An 8137-nucleotide genomic window follows, 5' to 3' on the forward strand; every position below is an offset into this window, starting at 1 on the left:
CTGGAGTTCACTCAGACTCACCTCCATCGAGTCAGTGATGCCATCCAGCCATCTCATCCTCGGTCGTCCCCTTCTCCTCCTGCCTCCAATCCCTCCAGCATCAGAGTCTTTTCCAATGAGTCAACTCTTCGCATGAGGTGGCCAAAGTACTGGAGTTTCAGCTTCAACATCATTCCTTCCAAAGAAATCCCAGGGTTGATCTCCTTCAGAATGGACCAGTTGGATTTCCTGGCAGTCCAAGGGACTCTCAAGAGTTTTCTCCAACACCACAGTTCAAAAGCATCAATTCTTCGGCACTCAACCTTCTTCACAGTCCAACTCTCACATCCATACATGACCACAGGAAAAACCATAGCCTTGACTAGAGGATTTATTACACCAAGATAAATAAATTAGTCAAAAGAGAGAAAGGTATGAAATCCATGAAACAGAGTATCCAGCACAAAAGAGAAAAAGGAATCCCCAAGGTGATGTTATAGGGAGATTTCAAGTTGTAGGGCAGGATCATAGATCAATTCATCAAGATTAGAGAAAATTCAGGATTCAGGAGTGATTTTTTTAAGAAATAAAATCAATAGACTACCTAAGATATTGGAACTTACTGAAGAGAAATTTGCTTAACCAGAGGATATATTAATGATAAGTATGTAGAGGTGCCTAGTGGGCTACAGTTCATGGCAGGTCAAAGAGTCAGACATGACTGAACGAACCCACACACACACGTGTAGAAAGTTAAGGGGAGAAAAACACATTAATTCTTATGAAGATAAAAGTTGTGCTGGAAAAGCTAACCAGATTTCTGTCTTCTTCAACACAGTTGGTTAACCTTGCACTAAAGATAATTTAGAATGCTGAGTGAAATATAATTATCTTCCTTCTTAAAGCATGGATAAAGCCAACAAAATAGTAAAAATTAACAGGCCAAAACTTAAATTAAGTCAGAAACCTAGAGAGGTATTCAAAACCCTGTAGTCACATTTGCTTGGAGGGCATTTGCCAAATTTGCAGAATTAAGCTTTGTTTTGTTAATGTATGTTTTGAACTCTTTTTTAACTTGAAGTATAGGTGATATACTTCACCTCTATCGGAGGAGGAGCCTGGTAGGCTACAGTCCACGGGGTCACAAAGAGTCGGACACAGCTGACCACCTCACTTCACTTCATAGGTGATATACAAAATTATGCAAGTTACAGGTGTACAGTGTATTGACTCATAATTTTTAAAGGGTAAACTCCATTTATAGTTATTATAAAATATTGGTCATCTTCCCTGTGCTGTACAATATATCCCTGTAGCTTATTTTATGCCCAACAGTTTGTACTTCTTAATCCACTGCTCTCTATTGCCTCTCCTCCCTTCTCTCTCTGCACAGGTAATCACTAGCTTTTTTCTCTATATCTGTGAGTTTGCTTTTTGTTGTTGTTATATTCTCTAGCTTGTTGTATTTTTTAGATCTGATATATGTGATATTATACAGTATTTGTCTTTCTTTGTCTGACATTTTACTTAGCATGATATCCTCCAAGTCCATCCATGTTGCTGCAAATGGTAGATTTTCTTTATTTTTTTTATGGCCAAGTAGTATTCCAGTGTATGTATATTGTTAGGGACCAAATGACGGTCTCTAGGACCTGAGTCATGTTTCCCAAAAAGAGACAGGATATGCGCTCATCCTGCCTGGCCAATCATGTAACGCCAGCTACTGCTGTAACTGAGACAAAGAACTGCCTGTATATAAGCCCCCATACTCCTTTGTTCGGGGCTCTTGTCAGATTCCCTTGTGTGGGATAAGACTTGGGCCCTAGCGCGCTAGAAATAAACAAACTCCCTTTTGCGTTTGCAATACTGTGGTGGACTTGCTCTCTCGGTCAGTTCAGAGATACGGGCTCGGAGCATAACATCTGGGGGCTTGTCCAGGATCTCCATCCCGCCGGGGAGGACAACTCTCCTGGTAGAAGGGAGTAACCTTGTTAGGAGATAAGAACTCTGAGCACCGGTGCTAATGTTGCAGAAGCCCAGATTAAGTCCGAGGCCCGGTATCGTACTGGGGAGGCATCTGGCTGTAAAGTGCAGAGGCAAGTCAGCGTAAGGCCGGGGCCTGGTTTCGTGCTGGGGAGGCAGCTGGCTCTGGTTACTGGATTAAGTCAGCGTAAGGCCGGGGCCTGGTTTCGTGCTGGGGAGGCAGCTGGCTCTGGTTACTGGATTAAGCCCAGCGTAAGGCCGGGGCCCAGTTTCGTGCTGGGGAGGCGGCTGGCTCTGTGAACATCCTGCAGGTAAGATTGAGTGCATTGTCGGTGGCCACCTTGCGTTTGTTATCTGTTTGTCTATTTGTGGTGTCTGCGTTGCTCTTTGTGTGCTCTGTTGGCTCCCAGTGTACTTTTCTGTGATCATGGGACAAACAACTTCTATTCCTTTATTTCTTATGATTAACCACTTCTCTGATTTCAAGTCTAGAGCACAGAATCTATCATTGCTGGTGAAAAAAAGCAAGTTAGTAACTTTTCGTTCTGCCGAGTGGCCTGCTTTTGATGTCAGCTGGCCACAAGAAGGCACCTTCAGCCTGCCTACTATTCAAGCGGTCAGAGAGAAGGTGCTCACCCCCTACCCTTCAGGACACCCAGCCAGACCAAACTCCATACATTTTGGTCTGACGGGACCTGGTGGAAAACCCCCTGGCCTGGCTAAAACCTTTTGTTTTTCAGCCCCTCACTTCCCTTCCCTCTTCCCCGCCCTTGCTTCCACAGGTTCCACAGGTTTCATCAGGAGAAGCCAAAAAGAGAACCAAGCCTTCAGCTCCTCCCAGAAAAAGGGGCCCCACCTAGGGAACTCGGAGAAAGGCAAAAAAAAAAAAAAGGCCGGCGTAGCAGAAGAAGACCCGGAGGTTCCCTCCTCCACCATTCATGCGTTTCCGGTCCGGGCGGGGCCAGCCAGAGAGGGTGGAGAACGGACATATCAGTATTGGCCCTTCTCCACTAGTGATTTGTACAATTAAAAAACCCAGACTCCCTCCTTCTCTGAAAAACCGCAGGGTCTTATTGATCTTTTAGAGTCTATCCTGTTTACTCACAATCCCACTTGGGATGATTGTCAGCAACTGTTACAGGTACTTTTTACTACAGAGGAGCGTCTCCGAGTGTACCGTCAGACTCTCATGGCTGGCCTTAGAGGGGCCGCCAAAAAGCCAACTAATTTGGCCAAAATAAATCCAGTGAGACAACAGCCAAATGAGAGCCCAGCAGCCTTCCTGGAAAGGATAATGAAAGCTTTTAGACAGTATACCCCTATAGACCCACAGGCAGATGAGTCACGAGCGGCAGTTATGTTAGCATTTGTAAATCAAGCAGCCCCCGATATTAGAAAAAAGTTACAAAAGATAGAGAGGTTAAATAAACAATCCTTGCAAGATCTAGTGAGGGCAGCCAAGAGAGTTTTTAATCATAGAGAGTTTTTAATCAACCCCAAAAGAGAGAGAGGACCGCATTAAAAGAAAAAAAAGAAAATTTAGAGCTGAAGAAAACCGTAAAAATCAAAAAGAGCTGCCCCAGATATTTTTTGCTGGGGTTGAAAACAAAAACAGTTTCCAAAAAGGAAAAAAATTGGACTCAAAAACTGAAGAAAAAATGACAAGGCGTAAGCTTGAGAAAAACCAACGTGCGTTTTGTAAAGAGTTTGGACATTGGAAAGATAAATGCCCCAAGAAAAATCTAAAAGAGGGGCCCAAGAACCCCAAGAACGAGACTCCCTCTCCAGACAGTCATATCCTCTACGCCGGTGAGGATAGCGACTAGGGGGGTCAGGGCTCAAAGCCCCTCCCCGAGTCCTGGGTAACTATAAATGTGGAGGGGAAACTGGTTGGCTTCATGGTGGACACAGGAGCCCAATACTCAGTCTTAAACCAAAAAGATGGACCCATGTCTAAAAAAAGTAGCTGGGTGCAGGGAGCAACCGGGACTAAACGATATGGATGGACTACAAAACGGCATGTGAACTTGGGGGCCCACCAGGTAACCCATTCTTTTCTGGTGATACCTGAGCGTCCAGCGCCCTTGTTGGGAAGGGATTTACTGTCTAAAGTAAATGCCCAAATTCATTTCGACCACGGACAAGTGTTGGTTTTAGATGGGACAGGGCATCCTCTTCAGGTCTTGTCTCTGGCATTAAAAGATGAATACAGACTCTACTTGCCAGAGGCCCCAGCGACAATAAGCCCCAAAGTACAACCATGGGTTCAAAGATACCCTCAGGCCTGGGCTGAAACTGCAGGAATGGGACTAGCCAAACAGAGGCCCCCTATCATTGTGGAACTGAAAGCCAGTGCTTCCCCGGTGAGGGTACGACAGTATCCCATGAGTCAAGAGGCTCGACAAGGAATTACTCCTCATATACAACGCCTCATAGACGCTGGGGTCCTAAAAAGGTGCTGGTCCCCATGGAACACTCCCCTGTTGCCTGTGAAAAAGCCTGGGGGAACTGATTTTAGACCGGTTCAAGATCTACGAAAAGTCAACAAACGGGTGAATAATATTCATCCTATGGTTCCTAACCCTTATACATTGCTAAGCAACTTGCCTCCAAACTACATTTGGTACACTGTTTTAGATTTAAAAGATGCCTGTTTCAGTTTGCCTCTTGCCCCCACAAGCCAAGAGATCTTTGCCTTCAAATGGCAGGAAGACGGTGGTCAGACCCCTGTGCAGCTGACATGGACTCGCTTACCACAGGGTTTCAAAAACTCGCCCACGTTATTTAATGAGGCCCTGGACGAAGACCTCCGTGAGTATCGGTTTGAACACCCTACCATTGTTTTATTACAATATGTTGATGACCTTATGCTGGCAGCGGCTACAGAAAAAGAGTGCCAAGAGGCAACAGGTGACCTTCTCCAAACCTTGGGGACTTTAGGTTACAGGGCTAGTGCCAAAAAGGCCCAGATTGCCAAGCAAGAGGTTACATACCTCGGTTATAAGATAAAACAGGGCCAGAGGTGGCTAACACAGGCTATGAAAGAAATCATCCTCCAGATCCCTGAGCCGGCTAACCCTAGACAAGTGAGAGAATTTCTGGGAACGGTGGGATATTGCCGGTTATGGATCTTGGGGTTTGCAGAAAAGGCCAGGCCCCTATATGAGGGGACCAAACAAAACAAGGACTGGAAATGGACTGAGCCAATAAAAGAGGCCTTCCAAGAGCTCAGGCGAGCCTTGCTAAAAGCTCCTGCCCTTGCCCTCCCTGATCCATCTAAGCCTTTCCAATTATTTGTAGATGAAAAGCGGGGGATAAAAAAAAGGGGTACTAACACAGAGATGGGGACCATAAAAGCAACCTGTAGCTTACCTTTCCAAGAGACTGGACCCAGTGGCAGCCGGATGGCCACCTTGCCTCCGTATCATCGCGGCCACTGCGCTCTTAGTCCACGATGCTGATAAACTGACTTATGGACAGAGACTCTTGTTCTACACTCCTCATGCCATAGAGAGAGTTTAAAAGCAACCCCCAGGTAAATGGATTTCTAATGCCCGCTTGACGCACTACCAGGCCTTGCTACCTGGCACCCCACGGATTCATTTCCAAATGCCTTGCACTCTAAATCCGGCCACTATTTTGCCCAATCCGGGGAAAAATAGCCCCCTCCATGATTGTGATGAGATACTGGCCGGGGTAACAGCAATGCGAAAGGACTTAACCGATGCTCCACTGGATAACAGTGAGCTAAAATGGTTCACAGATGGCAGCAGTTATGTAAAAGATGGACAGAGACGGGCGGGAGCCGCAATAGTAGATGACTCTGGACAGACAATATGGGCAGAGGCCCTTCCCCCGGATACCTCAGCACAAAAGGCAGAGTTAAATGCCCTGATTCAAGCATTAGAGAGAGCCAAAGGAAAAAGAATAACTATTTTCACTGACAGTCGCTATGCTTTTGGCACGATACACATCCAGGGCCCAATATATCGGGAACGGGGGTTTTTGACAGCTAAAGAAAAAAAATTAAAAACTTGCCTGAAATCCATAGACTTTTAGAGGCTGTACAGATGCCTCGGGCTGTGTCAATAGTACACGTACCTGGACATCAGAAGGGTGACAGCCCCACGGCACGAGGGAATCGTGCCGCAGACCTGGCAGCTCGAAAAGTAGCTGATAAAGATTTCATCACCCCTGTGTTGGCGATCGGACTTCCACCTCCAGGTATGGGAACTCTGCCCCCAACCCCTGAGTATTCATCCACAGATGAACACACCAACCTTCAAAAAGATAAAGATGGATGGTACCGAGACTCAGACGGCTACTTGATACTCCCTGCTCAGTTGGGACGGCAACTATGTGAACATTTGCACTTGTCTACTCATCTGGGAAAAAAAACAGACTCTGATGCTCTTTCAAACTGCGCGCCTGCAATTTCCCCGGCACCAGACAACTGTAAAGAACATAGTGCATGCTTGTAAGGCGTGTCAACAGATGAGGCCAGATAAAGGACAACATGCAGGACTGAGGTATCGGAGAGAAGGACCAGGACAACACTGGGAAATAGATTTCACAGAGGTAAGGCCAGGTCAACGGTATCGGGCCTTGGGTGCATTGCAACCACGTACGCCCAGCTGCTTCAGCAGAGCAAGAAGACGCTAAAAAAAATGGAAAACATCTCTGCACCCGTCCAACCCCTTGAGGCTAAAGCTTCAAAGGCGCCAACAGGACCAGGACAGCTCGGCTGGGCCGTCTTGTGGATGACCCAGTTACTCTGCTCCGGAGCTGCCAGCGTAAACCCGCATCAACCCGTCAAAATCACCTGGAAGCTGCAAAATAGACTAACACGTGAGATGCTTAACTCCACCACTGCAACACATCCACCAAATACTTGGTGGCCAGACTTATACTTTGACCTTAAGCCGGTGGTAAATGTACCCTGGAAGAGGGGCAAGCTCCCAAATCATGCATTCTGGGCATGTCCAGGTGTGCCCAGGCATAACTAAAAGATCTGTGGGGAGATACAGAGAAGACTCTGTGCTGCCCTAAAAAAAGAGTGTTGTTTTTATGCTGATCACACAAAAATAGTTAAAAAAATCTATGGCCAAAGTAAGAGAGGGACTAGCCCAACGTAAACAAGAGCGTGAGGCTCAACAAAGATGGTTTGAGTCTTGGTTTCAACAATCCCCTTGGTTGACCACCCTAATCTCCACCTTGCTGGGACCCCTGCTAATACTTCTGATGCTTACCTTTGGCCCATGTATTATCAATAGGCTTATAGCCTTTGTAAAGGAACGCATAAATACAGTACAGCTGTTTGTGCTTCGACAACAATATCAAACTGTGTCTCAGGACCAAGAGGAAGATTCCTCTATATGATCTAAGGACAGGGGGGAATGTTAGGGACCAAACGACGGTCTCTAGGACCTGAGTCATGTTTCCCAAAAAGAGACAGGATACGCGCTCATCCTGCCTGGCCAATCATGTAACGCCAGCTACTCCTGTAACTGAGACAAAGAACTGCCTATATATAAGCCGCCATACTCCTTTGTTCGGGGCTCTTGTCAGATTCCCTTGTGCAGGATGAGACTTGGGCCCTAGTGCACTAGGAATAAACCAACTCCCTTCTTGCCTTTGCAATACTGTGGTGGACTTGCTCTCTTGGTCGGTTCGGAGATACGGGCTTGGAGCATAACATATATACATATTGCTGGATCATATTGTAGCTCTATTTTTAGTTTTTTGAGAAACCATATTGTTTTCCACAGCAATTGCACCAATTTACATTCCCACCAACAGTGTGCAGATGTGAGCTTTGCTCTCTAGAGAAAGGGAAAGACGATCCTTCGCGGGTGGAGAGTTTGAGGAAAGATTCTCCTGCTGGTGGACCTGCCCCCAGCTCTGCAGCTCCAGAGACCTGCAAGGAAGGTAGCCTCAGAGCCAAACAAAGATGGAGAATGTGTGATTACAAGTAAGACTTTAAAAAATTTTACAGAACAATTTCACAACATTTAAATGTTTTTTTAAAATTCAAGCTGTAAATTTAGATTTAAGTGGTTCTGAGGAGAAGAAAATAATGGTGTAGGCACTTAGCTGAAGTAAATGCAAATTCACTCTGGAAAAATGTCCTCTTCATCCCAGACCCCAAAGAACTCCTACAGATCATTTTCCTAGG

This window comes from Ovis canadensis, chromosome 3 (genome assembly GCF_042477335.2).
Source record: "Ovis canadensis isolate MfBH-ARS-UI-01 breed Bighorn chromosome 3, ARS-UI_OviCan_v2, whole genome shotgun sequence".
NCBI classification, from domain to species: Eukaryota; Metazoa; Chordata; class Mammalia; order Artiodactyla; family Bovidae; genus Ovis; species Ovis canadensis.